The sequence below is a fragment of the Eucyclogobius newberryi genome, unplaced genomic scaffold (assembly GCF_026437365.1).
Source record: "Eucyclogobius newberryi isolate DKJ021-1_F unplaced genomic scaffold, fEucNew1.0.hap1 SCAF_16, whole genome shotgun sequence".
Taxonomy (NCBI): Eukaryota; Metazoa; Chordata; class Actinopteri; order Gobiiformes; family Gobiidae; genus Eucyclogobius; species Eucyclogobius newberryi.
The window spans coordinates 27,090,844-27,107,885 of NW_027315790.1; the positions used below are offsets into that span (position 1 = coordinate 27,090,844).

General features: G+C 42.3%; 1 protein-coding gene and 1 long non-coding RNA gene across 2 annotated transcripts in view; one reads left to right on the forward strand and one right to left on the reverse strand.

Moving 5' to 3' along the window:
- The window catches only part of ext1b (exostosin glycosyltransferase 1b), a 210,425-nt gene that overhangs the window by 187,979 nt on the left and 5,404 nt on the right, over positions 1–17,042 (reverse strand).
- On the forward strand, positions 3,919–4,419 carry LOC140362129 (uncharacterized). Its single transcript, XR_011927052.1, has 3 exons — positions 3,919–3,961; positions 4,017–4,038; positions 4,325–4,419. It is a non-coding gene; the product is annotated as an uncharacterized lncRNA (long non-coding RNA).

The following is a 17,042-nucleotide window of genomic DNA, read 5'->3' on the forward strand; positions in this document are numbered from 1 at the left end:
AAGCTCCAGATTATTCTAAAATGTTGTGCTGTCTATTGTGTGTTTAGTATCGATACTTGCTCAGATGAGTATCACTTTCCATATTTTAGTAACGATTAATATTTGATTTTTGACCTTTGATGACCCGACTTTGACTGGAGCAGCGGGTGAAGGTTCAAACTAGATCAACTCTGACTCACTGCATCTAATCCAAACCTATTCTGTTGTATTTACTTTAAAACCTCCAAATGTACCATCAAGAACGTTCAGAGCCGCTTGGAGAAACTATAGGAACTAACGCCAAGACAAGGACTGAAAAAAGAAAAGAAAAGGGATAAATCCAGTCCACATTGTGTCTAAATTGGACTCAAACCAGGACCACATCAGGACAAGAGTGAAAGAACCCAGAGTACCCCAAAATATGGAGTTCATTGTACCAAAAATGGATAAAACTGTAATATCAGGGCTTAAAACGTGACTAAACAAGAGTAAAACAGGAAAAAAAATCATCAGAAATCACAAAATCAGACAGTAGAACAAACTCCTGTGCCACCGAAAGTAACAACTCCATAGATCAAGAACCTGAATGCGAAAAGCTACAAATAAAAAGATGAAAAGTTTGAGACGCTTTGTCAAACCATCACAGACATTTCGACCCAGATTACAAACCCAAGAGTGCCACAGAGGGGAGAAAAAAAAGAGAGGGGAGAAAACGCTTTCAAATTCAAGCTTTACACCAGATCCGAGAGATAAAAAACGTGGAAAAAGAAGAGGGATGGCATATTATCAGTGGTTGTTTAAAATCCGCATCTCTTACCAAAGCACACACCCAGATATCAAAGAGCCCCTAATTAAGCCGCGCCGGTTTTGAGCTAATTATACGGCGCATCGTTAGCATTCTCCATCGCGCGCCGCCACTTAATCCGAGAAGGAGCGTCGAGCATAAATATTCATCATTTATTAATATGAGAGAGAGGAAACACAAACAGTGGGGCCCCGGAGTGACACAGCTCAAACAAACAGAAGGAGAAGATGGAGCAGCAGATGACGAAGGAAAAAAAGAAGAAGAAGAAGGAAAAAAAGAAGCAGCAGAAGAAGAAGAAGAAGGAGCAGAAGAAGGAGCAGATGGAGCAGAAGAAGGAGCAGAAGAAGAGGGAGCAGAAGAAGGAGCAGAAGAAGCAGAAGAAGAAGGAGCAGCAGAAGAAGAAGCAGAAGAAGAAGGAGCAGCAGAAGAAGAAGCAGAAGAAGAAGGAGCAGCAGAAGAAGCAGCAGAAGAAGGAGCAGCAGAAGAAGAAGGAGCAGCAGAAGAAGAAGAAGGAGCAGCAGAAGAAGAAGAAGGAGCAGCAGAAGAAGAAGGAGCAGCAGAAGAAGCAGAAGGAGCAGCAGAAGAAGGAGCAGCAGCAATAGAAGGAGCAGCAGAAGAAGAAGGAGCAGCAATAGAAGGAGCAGCAGAAGAAGAAGGAGCAGCAGAAGAAGAAGGAGCAGCAGAAGAAGAAGGAGCAGCAGAAGAAGAAGGAGCAGCAGAAGAAGAAGGAGCAGCAGAAGAAGAAGGAGCAGCAGAAGAAGAAGAAGGAGCAGCAGAAGAAGAAGGAGCAGCAGAAGAAGGAGCAGCAGAAGAAGAAGGAGCAGCAGAAGAAGAAGGAGCAGCAGAAGAAGAAGGAGCAGCAGAAGAAGAAGAAGGAGCAGCAGAAGAAGAAGGAGCAGCAGAAGAAGAAGGAGCAGCAGCAGAAGAAGAAGGAGCAGCAGAAGAAGAAGGAGCAGCAGAAGAAGAAGGAGCAGCAGAAGGAGCAGCAGAAGGAGCAGAAGGAGCAGCAGAAGAAGAAGGAGCAGCAGAAGAAGGAGCAGCAGCAATAGAAGGAGCAGCAGAAGAAGAAGGAGCAGCAATAGAAGGAGCAGCAGAAGAAGAAGGAGCAGCAGAAGGAGCAGCAGAAGAAGGAGCAGCAGAAGAAGAAGGAGCAGCAGAAGAAGAAGGAGCAGCAGAAGAAGAAGAAGGAGCAGCAGAAGAAGAAGGAGCAGCAGAAGAAGAAGGAGCAGCAGCAGAAGAAGGAGCAGCAGCAGAAGAAGAAGGAGCAGCAGAAGAAGAAGGAGCAGCAGCAGAAGAAGAAGGAGCAGCAGCAGAAGGAGCAGCAGCAGAAGAAGAAGGAGCAGCAGAAGAAGAAGGAGCAGCAGCAGCAGAAGGAGCAGCAGCAGCAGAAGAAGGAGCAGCAGCAGAAGAAGGAGCAGCAGAAGAAGAAGGAGCAGCAGAAGAAGAAGAAGGAGCAGCAGCAGCAGAAGAAGGAGCAGCAGCAGAAGAAGAAGGAGCAGCAGCAGAAGAAGAAGAAGGAGCAGAAGAAGAAGAAGGAGCAGCAGCAGAAGAAGAAGAAGGAGCAGCAGAAGAAGAAGAAGAAGGAGCAGAAGAAGAAGAAGGAGCAGCAGCAGAAGAAGAAGAAGGAGCAGCAGAAGAAGAAGAAGGAGCAGCAGAAGAAGAAGAAGGAGCAGCAGCAGCCGTCTTCTAGTTATAAATGGAGTTTAATGCAACTTTGGACTATGGAGTATCAACTATGGCGTTGATGAAACTCACTACGTGATTTAAGTGAATTCAAATGAAAACAAGAATACGAGGAAAGCGCCGCGAGCTGCTTCGCCATTTGATCCTAGTCATAGTGAAAATTAAACAAAAAGAAAAAGACGTGCGCGGATTAAATTGCTCGTAAAAGCCACATGAGAGTGACGCATTTATGTCAGGAGATCAAACATGCTGGAACTTTATGATTGGAGGTTTTGGAGCAATGACCCCTGGAGAGGCAAATCAGGCCTTAATCAGGGCTCTTAATGTGAAAAGTTTTTTTATTTTTATTTACTTTTGTATTGAAATGTATTGAAATGTATTGAAATGTATTGAAATGTATTTTATTTTATTTATTTTATTTATTTTATTTATTTTATTTATTTTATTTATTTTATTTATTTTATTTATTTTATTTATTTTATTTATTTTATTTATTTATTTCATTTGCTTCATTTGCTTCATTTTATTTATTTGCTTCATTTACTTCATTTGCTTCATTTGCTTCATTTTATTTATTTTATTTATGTTATTTATTTTATTTATTTATTTCATTTGCTTCAGAATATCTTATCTTATTTGCTTCATTTGCTTCATTTACTTCATTTGCTTCATTTTATTTATTTGCTTCATTTACTTCATTTGCTTCATTTGCTTCATTTTATTTATTTTATTTACGTATTAAATGTTGTATTATTATTATCAGCATTATCATTATTATCATTAAAGAACATTACATTTTTCACAACTTCAACCCCCAAAAAAGACAGGCAACTTTTCACGTTTCATTCCTAAACCCGCTCGACTTCCCTCGCTCTGACCTTGCTCGAGCTGCAGCCGAATACAACTAAAGTGCACAAAGTCAACAGCGGTGAACGGAGCTGGTTAAGTATTAAACTTAGGGGATGATGACGTCGCAGTTAAGCTCAAAGAAAGTCTGGACGGCGAGAGCAAATACAAGAACAATATGAACAATGGCGACTGCAGCGGTGCATCTTCATTTGCATGTGTGCGGCCGCTTCAGCACCTGAAGGTCAGTCCACGACAGAGAACACATTACTTCAGGTTTAATGTGCAGATTAAACCAAAGAAATGCTCTAAATACTCGCACCACTTCTCTGTTTTAAAGTGCCTCTCGGTAAAGGATGAAGAGAAAGCACGCGTCCTGACTAAGCAAGAATGTAGATGGAACGCGTGCTTTCAATATGGATGAGAAGTCACTTGTTTTACATAAAATGGAAGCTTTTGAATATGTAAAGGGTTTAAAAGGTCGCAGCAGTCTGACACCTTGAACAAAATAAAACTACTGCAGCTCTCTGTCCACCCAAGTCGGGATTAATCCTTTAAAAAAAGGCTGTGCTGTCATTTAGGGTTTGGCCCTAGTTTGGTCCTGGTTTGGTCCTGGTTTGGTCCAGTTTTAGTCCAGTTTTGGACCTAGTTTGGTCCTAGTTTGGTCCTAGTTTGGTCCTGGTTTGGTCCTAGTTTGGTCCAGTTTTAGTCCAGTTTTGGACCTAGTTTGGTCCTAGTTTGGTCCTAGTTTGGTCCTAGTTTGGTCCAGTTTTAGTCCTGGTTTGGTCCAGTTTTAGTCCTGGTTTGGTCCTAGTTTGGTCCTAGTTTGGTCCTAGTTTGGTCCTAGTTTGGTCCTAGTTTGGTCCTAGTTTGGTCCTAGTTTGGTCCTAGTTTAGTCGTAGTTTAGTCGTAGTTTAGTCGTAGTTTAGTCGTAGTTAAGTCGTAGTTTAGTCGTAGTTTAGTCGTAGTTTAGCCCTGCTTTGGTCCAGTCTTAGTCCAGTCTTAGTCCAGTCTTAGTCCAGTCTTAGTCCAGTCTTAGTCCAGTTTTAGTCCAGTTTTAGTCCAGTTTTAGTCCAGTTTTAGTCCAGTTTTAGTCCAGTTTTAGTCCTGCTTGGTCCGGTTTTAATCCTGCTTTGGTCCAGTCTTAGTCCGGTCTTAGTCCGGTCTTAGTCCGGTCTTAGTCCGGTCTTAGTCCGGTCTTAGTCCGGTCTTAGTCCGGTCTTAGTCCGGTCTTAGTCCGGTCTTAGTCCGGTCTTAGTCCGGTCTTAGTCCGGTCTTAGTCCGGTCTTAGTCCAGTTTTAGTCCTGCTTGGTCCAGTTTTAATCCTGCTTTGGTCCAGTTTTAGTCCCAGTTTAGACTTGGTTTGGACCTGTTTTAGTTCATGTTTAATCCCAGTTTAAGTTGAGTTCCTTGATGCGGGGCGAGTCCAAAGGTGAGTTTCCTTAACACGCTGTAAAAATCTATTGCACAAAAGCCGACATGTAAATCCAATCCACGACCTTCTTTCTGGATTCCTAAAACACGGAGCACAAACCCTTTATATTTTTCCAGACAAATACTGCTTAGCTCGGCCGTTTTAACGAGCTCGTTACCGTGGCTGCCATCACGCGGTCTTTAATTGGTTTGGTCTCCATCGAGGCCTTATTGACTGGATCTCCTCTGGTCGATATAATGGATGGACATGTTTGTTAGTGTCGGACTGTTAAACTCTCTGAGGCCCGAGGCAGACGGAGCCACGACTCCAGTCAACGCAGAGAATTTGGCTGTACTGCAAACTGTACTCAAACAAAAGTACGCCTAAATACCCGTAATAAAAGTGATTATATATATTCTAAGAAGTAGCATCCTGTACACTACAGCTTGGCAATAAGATAATCAAATGTTTTCCTCCATTAGATTGATCAATTTTGATTCTATTTGACTTTTTCTTTCCATAAAAATGAAATAAAACGGCTTTTTGTGCTAATCTGATGAAGGAAAAATGAGGCACGCTTTTGATCAGTGCCATTAAACACAATAAATGAATACAGATCTTCTTACAAAGTCAAAACTCTGCTCCAAGCACATGGCTCATGTTATAACCAGTACAACTAGAGCAAATACAGCTGCTACGCAAACTAGGAACCTTCTGGATTCAAGGCGAGATGGTTAGCCAGGTTTCCATCATCCAAATGTACAAATACTACACGATATCATCTGAAAGAGGGAGTGTTCACGAGCTTTTTGGAGACATTCTACTCATTTCCTGCAGTTGTTCTTAACCATAACCATAGTTTAACCTTAACCCAAACCCTTACCTTTCATATTCAATCATTTATTTACCCATAAATATATATTCCCGGACATAAACCTGGACTCAGGGCTACACTGGGCTCAAACCAAGACCAAAACAGAACAAATATGAACTGATGTTGTCACGATCATCTTCATTTCAATCTCAATTTCGATACCAAGAAAAAGGCTTGATACAATTCTCTTATTTTCACACAAATAATAGTACTTTTACTGTTATCATGTGGTCGTCCTAATCTTTATCAGCACTAGTATAAGATCATGTGAAAATTGCTCAGAAAAGTCTTGTTTATTTATTTTTTTAGAAACAATACAGAACTCGCTCAAATGGAGTAGTACTAGTAGTTTCGATACTAGTTTCAGTCATTTTGAACACTTTTGAGACGACCGCGTCTATAATTCCTCCTCGATTACGTACCATAGACCTCCCACAACCGCCGAGAACCGAAAAAGCAGAAGCGGCAACTTTCAGAACAGACTTTTCAACGAAACTTTATGCAAAAACTAAATCGAATCATTGTAATCAAGCTCAACATTCCGGTTTTCGAAGAATTCCGCCCGCAACGATCCAGCTCATATCAAACGCTTGAATTGTCACCGGCTAAATAGCTTTCCAGTCCAGTTATGGCGGCGTCCTCCTGAACCCGACTGGTTCTCATAACGCGCCGCTGAATGCTTCTCTTCATCAGCGATCGGCCTTGGAACTGCAACTGGGGCCGACGCCGGTTCAAAGCGAGGAAAATTGATGGAGCGAGCGCGGTACGCGAGCGCCGTGTGTGGGTGAGACACACAGCGCGCGGATACGGCACCTTTAGCTTCAGCTTCGCCCTTTGCGCCGCATTCCGTTTGCATTCCTCGGGGGGTCAAAGGGTCGCGGGGTATGGAGCGAGAAATGCGGCTGTGTGGGCCGTGTGCATCGATTGTAAACAGCTCTACTTTGTGACCGCGCTTGGTCTCAAAAAGCACCTTTATTTTCCTGTAGATATGAGAAACCGAGGTGTTACCCAAGAGTAAAATATGCGATAAGCTTGATAAGACGAGGAAGTAAACTCTCTACAAAGACAAAGTTATTGTTAAAATGCAATTCGGGGAGAAAACTGCAGCCCCCCAAAATATAACGTTAGATACGAGGCTCTAGTGGGGTTTTATCCAATGCTGACAGCAGAGATGGGCGATTTTGGCAAAAATTATGTATATTTATCGGTATTTCTCTGTATTTATCTGGACAATATTCAGACGATATTTCAACAATGCATTGGGCGCGTGCTACATTTGACAGTAAAGATCTCATTTTGCCCGATCGATTTGTCCAGCAATTATTCTGCCGATGTTACGAACGCCAAAGTCACGCAACGAAAATGTGACCCGGGTGAAGCTGAAGTGAAGGATCCTGGTGGAGCACGTTTAAGGACAAAAATACACTGAATTTACACGTTTTCCAGATCATTTTCATAGAATTACGGCTCAATTTGAACCCGAAAAGGGCAGAACCAACGCTTTATCCTCTTGCTTGGGAGATTACACTAGACTTTAGAGTTTATGTCCCTTTTTTATGTATTTTTGCTTGTATTTACGGTCATCGGTATTCAAATATACTCGATATTCAAATGCTGCATATCTCCAAAACAACAATTACAAAATGATACACATGTTTTAGTACATCTTCCACCTCTACTTCACAGTGATTGGTTGATTCCACCCGTCACTCACACAGAGCATGACAAAGTCTGACCAATAGGAGGAGTGGGAGGGGGAAAAGTAACAAAAAGCAAAGTCGAAACCAATTGCAGTAATTCATCATCAATAAACAAAGCCAATGAAGGTCAGAGCATCTCCCAAACTCAACATTCAGTTCACCACATTTTTCCCAAACTCAACATTCAGTTCACCACATTTTTCCCAAACTCAACATTCAGTTCACCACTAACTTCCCAAACTCAACATTCAGTTCACCACATTTTTCCCAAACTCAACATTCAGTTCACCACTAACTTCCCAAACTCAACATTCAGTTCACCACATTTTTCCCAAACTCAACATTCAGTTCACCACTAACTTCCCAAACTCAACATTCAGTTCACCACTAACTTCCCAAACTCAACATTCAGTTCACCACATTTTTCCCAAACTCAACATTCAGTTCACCACATACTTCCCAAACTCAACATTCAGTTTACCACATATTTCCCAAACTCAACATTCAGTTCACCACATTTTTCCCAAACTCAACATTCAGTTCGCCACATGCCTCTCAAACTCAACATTCAGTTCACCACTAACTTGCCAAACTCAACATTCAGTTCGCCACATTTTTCCCAAACTCAACATTCAGTTCGCCACATTTTTCCCAAACTCAACATTCAGTTCGCCACATGCCTCTCAAACTCAACATTCAGTTCGCCACATACTTCCCAAACTCAACATTCAGTTTACCACATACTTCCCAAACTCAAGATTCAGTTTACCACATACTTCCCAAACTCAACATTCAGTTCACCACATACTTCCCAAACTCAACATTCAGTTTACCACATACTTCCCAAACTCAACATTCAGTTTACCACATACTTCCCAAACTCAACATTCAGTTTACCACATACTTCCCAAACTCAACATTCAGTTCGCCACATGCCTCTCAAACTCAACATTCAGTTCGCCACATACTTCCCAAACTCAACATTCAGTTTACCACATACTTCCCAAACTCAACATTCAGTTTACCACATACTTCCCAAACTCAACATTCAGTTTACCACATACTTCCCAAACTCAACATTCAGTTCACCACATACTTCCCAAACTCAACATTCAGTTTACCGCATACTTCCCAAACTCAACATTCAGTTCATCACATACTTCGCAAACTCAACATTCAGTTCCCCACATACTTCCCAAACTCAACATTCAGTTTACCACATACTTCCCAAACTCAACATTCAGTTTACCACATACTTCCCAAACTCAACATTCAGTTTACCACATACTTCCCAAACTCAACATTCAGTTTACCGCATACTTCCCAAACTCAACATTCAGTTCATCACATACTTCGCAAACTCAACATTCAGTTCCCCACATACTTCCCAAACTCAACATTCAGTTTACCACATATTTCCCAAACTCAACATTCAGTTCACCACATTTTTCCCAAACTCAACATTCAGTTCGCCACATGCCTCTCAAACTCAACATTCAGTTCGCCACATACTTCCCAAACTCAACATTCAGTTTACCACATACTTCCCAAACTCAACATTCAGTTTACCACATACTTCCCAAACTCAACATTCAGTTTACCACATACTTCCCAAACTCAACATTCAGTTCACCACATACTTCCCAAACTCAACATTCAGTTCACCACTAACTTGCCAAACTCAACATTCAGTTCGCCACATTTTTCCCAAACTCAACATTCAGTTCGCCACATTTTTCCCAAACTCAACATTCAGTTCGCCACATGCCTCTCAAACTCAACATTCAGTTTACCACATACTTCCCAAACTCAACATTCAGTTTACCACATACTTCCCAAACTCAACATTCAGTTTACCGCATACTTCCCAAACTCAACATTCAGTTCATCACATACTTCCCAAACTCAACATTCAGTTTACCGCATACTTCCCAAACTCAACATTCAGTTCACCACATACTTCCCAAACTCAACATTCAGTTCATCACATACTTCCCAAACTCAACATTCAGTTCATCACATACTTCCCAAACTCAACATTCAGTTTACCACATACTTCCCAAACTCAACATTCAGTTCACCACATACTTCCCAAACTCAACATTCAGTTTACCGCATACTTCCCAAACTCAACATTCAGTTCATCACATACTTCCCAAACTCAACATTCAGTTTACCGCATACTTCCCAAACTCAACATTCAGTTCGCCACATACTTCCCAAACTCAACATTCAGTTCGCCACATACTTCCCAAACTCAACATTCAGTTCGCCACATGCCTCTCAAACTCAACATTTGCCCCAGAACACTTATATGACATTACAGGCAGGTGTGACAGTGCTTTTCTCCCTCGTTCCCCTCTAAACCTCCCTCTTTCCCCGCTCCCTCTCCTCGTCCCGGCGCTAACAGCTGCTCCGACATGTGCGCGCATTCCTCCGCCTGCAGCGCTCGGCTCCTGAATGCCCGGGCCCGGCTCTGTGGCCCCGGGACCCTGAGAGCGGAGATGAGCCAAAACGTGGACCGGCCTCTGGAAAGGAAGAGGCTCGGTTTACCTGACGCGCACACACACACACACACACACACACACTCGGGAGAGGGAGAGCGCCTTGTCTGGGCACAGTCCTGGACGCGGCGCTGCTTTTCCATGAGCTAAAGCCAGTTTGAAGCTTTCTGTGTTTGTTGTTGCCTGGTGGTCGCTATGGCAACAGAGGAAAGAGAAAGACATCTGGTAGTATGGCGGATTTGTTGCTACATCGGCAAAACCGCAGCGCCGATTTGCTTTTGGCCGTGGGGATCGTACGAGCCGACTGTGATTCGTTCATGCTCGTTTGCATTTGGAGTGGCGGGTGGCAGCTCACCGGAGGAGGAATGAGGGACGGCCACGATTAATTGGTTGATCAATAACTGTGATTATTCAGGTCACAATGCCTTCGTTTTCTACCAAGTGTGCAACCAGGGAACAGAAGTGTACAATCAGGTATAATCGCCAGGTGGGACGGGGAAAAAATGTCCGGTTTGAGTTCACCGATTCTGATAATTGCGAGCGTCTGGATTGGGGGCGACGAGCGGCGGGAGGCGATGGGGTAAAGATCAGATGTATTGTATTTGGCGTGTGGAGAAATCACGCGCGGAATCAATGCTGGAAATGGAATGACTAACGGGCCGAAATATTGATCTGAATAATAAGCCGAGCGTGAAACACTGCGGTGGTGTGAAGAGTCGGGACCGCGGAGTTCTGTCAATCAACATAAACCTCTCATCGCTCCCAGTGTGTTACCGCCAATTTCCAATTCATTTGTTTATCTGCGACAGGCTTCACAAACGGTATGGAACGCAAACGGCTTCATGGACGACAAACAAAGCACAGTAGAAAACCATTCAGAAATCCATAAAATCCAAGACCAAGAACAGACATTTAATCTTGAAATGCAATTTAAAATAATAACAGATCAGAGAACATGGTGAATAGGTGTACGTATGCTAACGCTAACACCTTCAGCTACATGAGGCACAGACAGAACTGTGGTAAGTGTCTGGTATGTTAACGTAACATATGAACAGTTATTCAGATAACTATAGCATAAAGAACATGCTAACAAGTTTACCAAAGCATCAGTTTTACCCCAAATCACTAAATCCATTGAATTCTTCTTCCTCTGTGTCACTTCTAAACAACTCCACAAACTCCAGAGGAAGAGGAAGTGCAGATCCTTCTTCTGCGTCGCGGTTGTCAGTGTGAAAATAGTGAATAATATCACATATAAGTCGCTCTGGAGTATAAGTCGCATCCCGGACAAAACTTAGAAAAAAGATGCAACTTATAGTCCGGAAAATAGCAAGCACCAAGTTTAAGCAAGTATAATTTACTTTACGATCGCAAATGCCTTCTTGTTTTCGTATTTATTTTGCATTTATGCTCAGTCTTGCCGTGACGGGTTGAATGTTTGTTGTGTCGTCTTCAATTTTCGCAATTCTAAATCTCGGTCGGAGCTCATAAATACAACGTTGGTAAATATTGTTCCGCGAGTTTCATCTTCTCAAACAAAACTTGAAATTCATCCGCTACAGAGCCATTTTCACGCAAATTACAACGTCTCCGTTTTCGCTCGAGACCCTTGTATCCGTCAGTGTCCTTGAGAATCCAGCTCTTATTAGAACTGCTGCCTGTACGAGAGATGTTCTTGAAAATGATAAAAGGTAGTTTCCAAATTCAGTCTACATCAAAATGAAAGGATGTTGTTTCTCAGCAAACACAACAACAGCCAAGAAAACCTTTGAACGTCAAACTTTTGCTTCCAGATTCATGGGTTTCAACAAGCAACCAATCAAAAGAGGGCTGGAACTAATGATTATTTACAGTATGTAGTCGACCAGTCAGATGATTAATGTATTTTTAACCAAATAATGGTCGAAATATAGAAACTGAAGGATTTTACATAGAGAATATTCACAAATAAAGTGTACTATGGATGAAAATCTTGAATTGTTTACTCTTTTTGGACATATTGATTCGATAAAGTCAATGTCTTTGTTCTAAATAGGTTGTTTCATATGTTTCACAGTCTCTATAGTCCAGATAACAATCACGACCATCAAAATACGAGTAGTTAATTCATCGTTACAGCCTGAACGGCAACAGTCCCAACTTGTCATCACTCTGAAACTCATGGAACATCTGCGTTACAAAGACATCTGAAAAAACTGCAAAAACTAACTAAAGCCACGTTTAGAGTTAGTCATAAAAAATAAAAATAATCTCCACCTGGGTAGAAGGAGCGACTACCCATTCGCTCACCGCGCCACATCAAAAAGACAAATCGCAACAGTGATATTGAACATACTGACACACTGACATCACAACAGATGGACTCCTTTTTTTCCCCTCTCATCTAAAGAGGGGGGAAAGAAGCAAACTCCAGCTTCAAACTGAGATTTATGTCCAGCTCCGTTGACGGAAAGCCTCTGGGAGAGATTACGCGTCTGACGCTCCTGAAATGAGCGCTATGTCTGATAATGGATGGCATCGCTGCCACGCAGGGCAAAAGGTATTCAGGAAAGAGAGCGGGCGTGAAGGGGGGGGGGCGTAGCCTGGATGACGAACGACCGGACAAGTGCATGCACGCGTCGCATTATTACACCGACTGCGAAGGGTCTTTAAAGTTCACTCCGAGTTCAGAGAAAGTGGCTTCCTCTCGGCGCCTTAAAAACGCACCTCTTCGTCTGGCTTGATTGATGCAAGGGGTTTTAACTTAAACTTTCTTTCGCCGGGACCCTTTGACTTTTTTTTTTTTGGATGCGCAGGTATTCACTCGCTCGCACAGGGAACAATGCCCGCGAGCGCTGTTATCAAATGTCGAGGTTTATCTAGGGTTTTCCGCCGTGACAGAGAAGGTAAATGATTGCAGATCAAACCCCGCGTCAGTCAAGAGGAGGTTGAGGCTGACAGAGAAGCTCTCGCTGCTTAATCCGGCTACACGTCGCGAGCCGTTCCTATAAAAAAGGCCTTTACACGGGCGCTTTGGCCTCGAGGTGCAGCTGTGGCATTTCACGCGTTGATGGCCGTGACAGATGCAAGACGGTTCTAGTTTAATCCGCAGGAATAACAACGCGGCGAAAACTTGGATTTCGACGATTGCCAACACGATTGTTTTGTCGTTTTATTCGTTTACCTCTACAACGTGGCAATGAAGATAGTGCATATGGATATTGTGCATATGGATATTGTGGGCAGTTTAGGCAAGGCAAGTTTATTTGTAGAGCACATTAGATACACAAGGCTATTCAAAGTGCGTCACACAACAGGAAAAAATGCATTAAAATCATTAAAACTACATCGACCATTCGACGGAAACTGCATCGACCATTGCATTTTGCTGCGTTTCACTAAAACCAACGTGTATAAATGACGCTTTTAAAACCGTAAAGACAGAACTACAGTCTCATCGGAGGATTTTTAAGTAAACGCCAACAACATGCCACTAGGGCCTTTAGTCGTTTAGTCGATTAATTGGCTGACCACATTTTTTATTATTCCACTAATTTAGCTTTGATTAAAAGTATTTCTATGGGAGAACAGCTGGAGATTTTGGACAGAATAACTAGTTAATCTTTCTTTCTACTAATAAATATGTTGTTTCTTAGTGCTTGCTAGTAATGTAGTGGACAAAAGGCATTTCCCATGGATGGAATAGTGTACTAAACAGGACAGAGGCGTGAACCTGGCAAACGCTCTCTAAACGTTTCATTATCTCCACGATCTGACCTTGCCCGCAAAGTCCAAAATGATATCTCTCAGAATTCTTTATACGGCTCGATATCAGGCTAGTCACGGCTTACTCTCCCCCAGGTCAGATGGGCGTGATTGACAGATGGATTAGCCAATCGGAGACATACGCATGGTCCAACCGCGGGACTGAAAAACACAGGGGCTTTCTGCGGAATCTGTGAGCGAAACATAAAGCGAAGTGTTGTCCTGATTGATAGAGGACCAATGAGCGCTTCCGTTTCACACGCGTCAATGATCTAAACTAATCTGATTGCACGTTACTGTTTGACTTTGGCTCGTGGCGCAGCGGAGAGAGTGGCGACCAGACTCACTCTTTGAAAAGTATGGAAGATCTGACCCAAACACTTGCGAAAAACAACGATGCATTCAGCCAAGTACTAAGAAACAGCATATTTACACGTTAAGAAATAGATTAAACTAGTGATTCAGTCCAAAATCTTCAGCTGTTCTTCCATAGAAATACTTTTAATCAAAGTTAAAACAGCACCAACCGATTAATCAACGAAACAACTAAAGGCCCTGGTGGCATGTTGTTGGCGTTCTCATAAAAAAACTTCTGATGAGTCATGTATACATGTTAACACAGCTAAAAGCAATGGTCGATGTAGTTTCCTCTGCTCTTTCGGACGCTCCTAAACTGTGTCATCAAAGCCAAATTGTACTGAGACTTTTGACATAGTGAATGCTGATATCATGCTTATCTTGACAGGGTTCCCACAGCGTCTTCAAAAGGTCTTGAATTTCCCTCTATAGCCCTGATGATAACATATCTTCATCTTCATGTTCAAAAACAGCATGTTGTGGGTGTTCTTCCTTTTTTTAAATCCATGCAAAAGTGTTCAATCCTATTCATTTTGCCGCGTGAAGCCGTCACAGGCTGTAGGCGGCTGGAGTCTTTCAGCAATTACGGTCCTAAGATGAGTTATTCTGTGGGAGGTGGACAATCTAACGCTGACTGACAATGATACAATGATTACCGGCATATTCAACTTGCCATCATGTCATTTCAGATCAAGATAGCGAGTATTTGAACGGTAGAATAAAGCCACATGATCAGCAACAACGCGCACACAAGGACGCCATTCATGTTATGAAATCAGCACCGTTTAGGTCTTCTCTGTGTTAACGTTCAGAACAGATAAAGCCTCAGGTGAGAAAATATATTCTGTAGATCAATCGGCTATAATCGCGATGATTCTGGTCACAATATGAGAAATAAAACATAATGATTGTGACTATTTGAGCGGTATAAGTAAGTATTTTTACTTCAATCTATAGTTTCAAATGCAAACGGCTTTTTATCTGGTGGTTTTTGTCCTATTAACCTGATTTTTCCCATTCAGAAAGTTAAATTTCAAAACGCTGGTCACAAACCTGAGGAAAAAGAGGGTTTTAGACAATGGGAATTACACTGTATTATTGTTTAATCATGTTGGTTTTCCCCTCGTAATAACAGTTGCGACATCCCTACTCAAAAACTTTACTAATTAAGGTTTCCTAATTTTAGATCTATCAGCGATCAAACTTGGTCTCACGGCACAATCAAACGGGAATAACTAAACTACGAAATGTTGAAAATGGTCAGTATTATTCTGCCTTCACTATAACTTCCAGTTTTTCATATTTAAAAACTCCAGCAAACCACGTGCAGATTTAGGTGAAATTTTCAATATCAAGTATATCGTTTACAGTGAAAAATGTGAAAAATGCTAGAAAAACAATTGATTAAAAATAAAAATTGAAAATAAGTTATAGCGCAAACTTTCAAATAAGGTTAATAAGTGACATTTCTGGACTTTTGTGTGTCATTTTGCAGACATTTCACTTGTGGCTGGTGCTTAAACCATCGACGAATGCGTTTCAAAACATGCATTGGCTGTTATCCAGATACTCCAATATTGTCCCGCCCTTTCCATCACCCCAAACCCTAAGGCTGTGCCCTCACCACTAAAGCACGCAGACACTCGCATGTATTCTTAGCCATTAACTCCACTCGCCGCGTTGTGCCCTTTGCGTGTAAGATCCTGGGCTCAGATATGTTAGGACTGTGCGTGACACGAGTACCACACGTCGCACTTAGTCGCCGCTCCTCCTTTAAACCGAATGCCATTTCCCTCCAAATTAGCCGGCATTGAAGCGACGGCCTCGGAGCGTTTTAAGAGTGTCGCCCGTCGGTCTGCGAGGTGAAGTGCCACCGTACCCATAACGCTTCGTACAGCTGTTGGGAGAATCATTAATTACCACCTCGACGAAGCCGCGGCCTCCGATGGGTTTGGAGGTAATCAAGAGTCCCCCGGGGGCCGCGAGCAGAGGATGCCGCTAACACCAAGAAATTAAGAAGATAATTAACACGCCGCGACTGATTAATGCACAGCTTGGAAACGCGACACGGCACGCCACGGTCTGTGCCAGCGGCGGCCACCTTTTTCAAGTGGGAGGCAAGCGTTTTGTCGTTACAAGGTCGAGCGGTAAATGGGTAGCTCCGTATCAAAGCGAAACTCCCGCGGTAAAACTTTTTTTACTTTCGAGTGCGGGGCGCAAATAAAATGTGCGTATCCAAAGAATGATCCACTGTATGGCATTAGACTTATCCATCTCGCATTGCTTTAAAAATCCTTGATAAAAATTTTTTAGCTTGGACCGGTAGCGTCATCGGCTCGTCTCCACGGAACGTTCTCGGCGAAGCGACAATGTCTCCATGGACACGATCGGCCCTCCACCAGGAAAAGTGACATAACGCCAAGAGATTCTGCATAATGATGGTGTTCTAATCAAATGCATTGCTTAGACAAACTTCAAAATGTGAAGAAATGAATAGCATTTTGTAACGTGTTGGCTAACGGTAGAGCTGGGTTTCGATTCAAATTTCAAGAATCGATTCGATTCCGATTTTACGTTTCAAAATCGATGTTTTTAAGATCCCATCCGATTCGCTCCGATTTCGATCCGATTCGATCCGGGGGTTGATGTTATTAAAAATGATAAATGTATTTGAACCGTTTCCTTCACTTCATGACTGTGTAGAGAAGCAACATATTAAAACTAATATTATATCAATATTAAACAGCAAATCTTACAAGTATTGGTAGTTACTGATGGAAGACTGATGAAAAGGTTAAGGGTCAATCTACCTTCAAGAAAGATAATCCAGGAGTCCTGAATTATCTTTCGTGAAGGTAGATTGAAGTTCACTGAGGGAAATGTAGAAAAGAATTTTAAAAAAAAACGATCTTTGGACGTACGAATCGATAATCGGTCATTAATATGCGAATCGATTAAAAATCGGAAAATCGATTATTTCAACCCAGCTCTAGCTAACGGCCGTCTTAGCAATATTTAGTTTTGGCCAATCTGCCGGCAAAAGCTGTATTTTAGAAGACTTTTGTGCGAAGAGGGCACAGTACAAAACAAGACTACACTGCTGTCTTAAAACAGGGCTGTGGCTGAGTTTTTA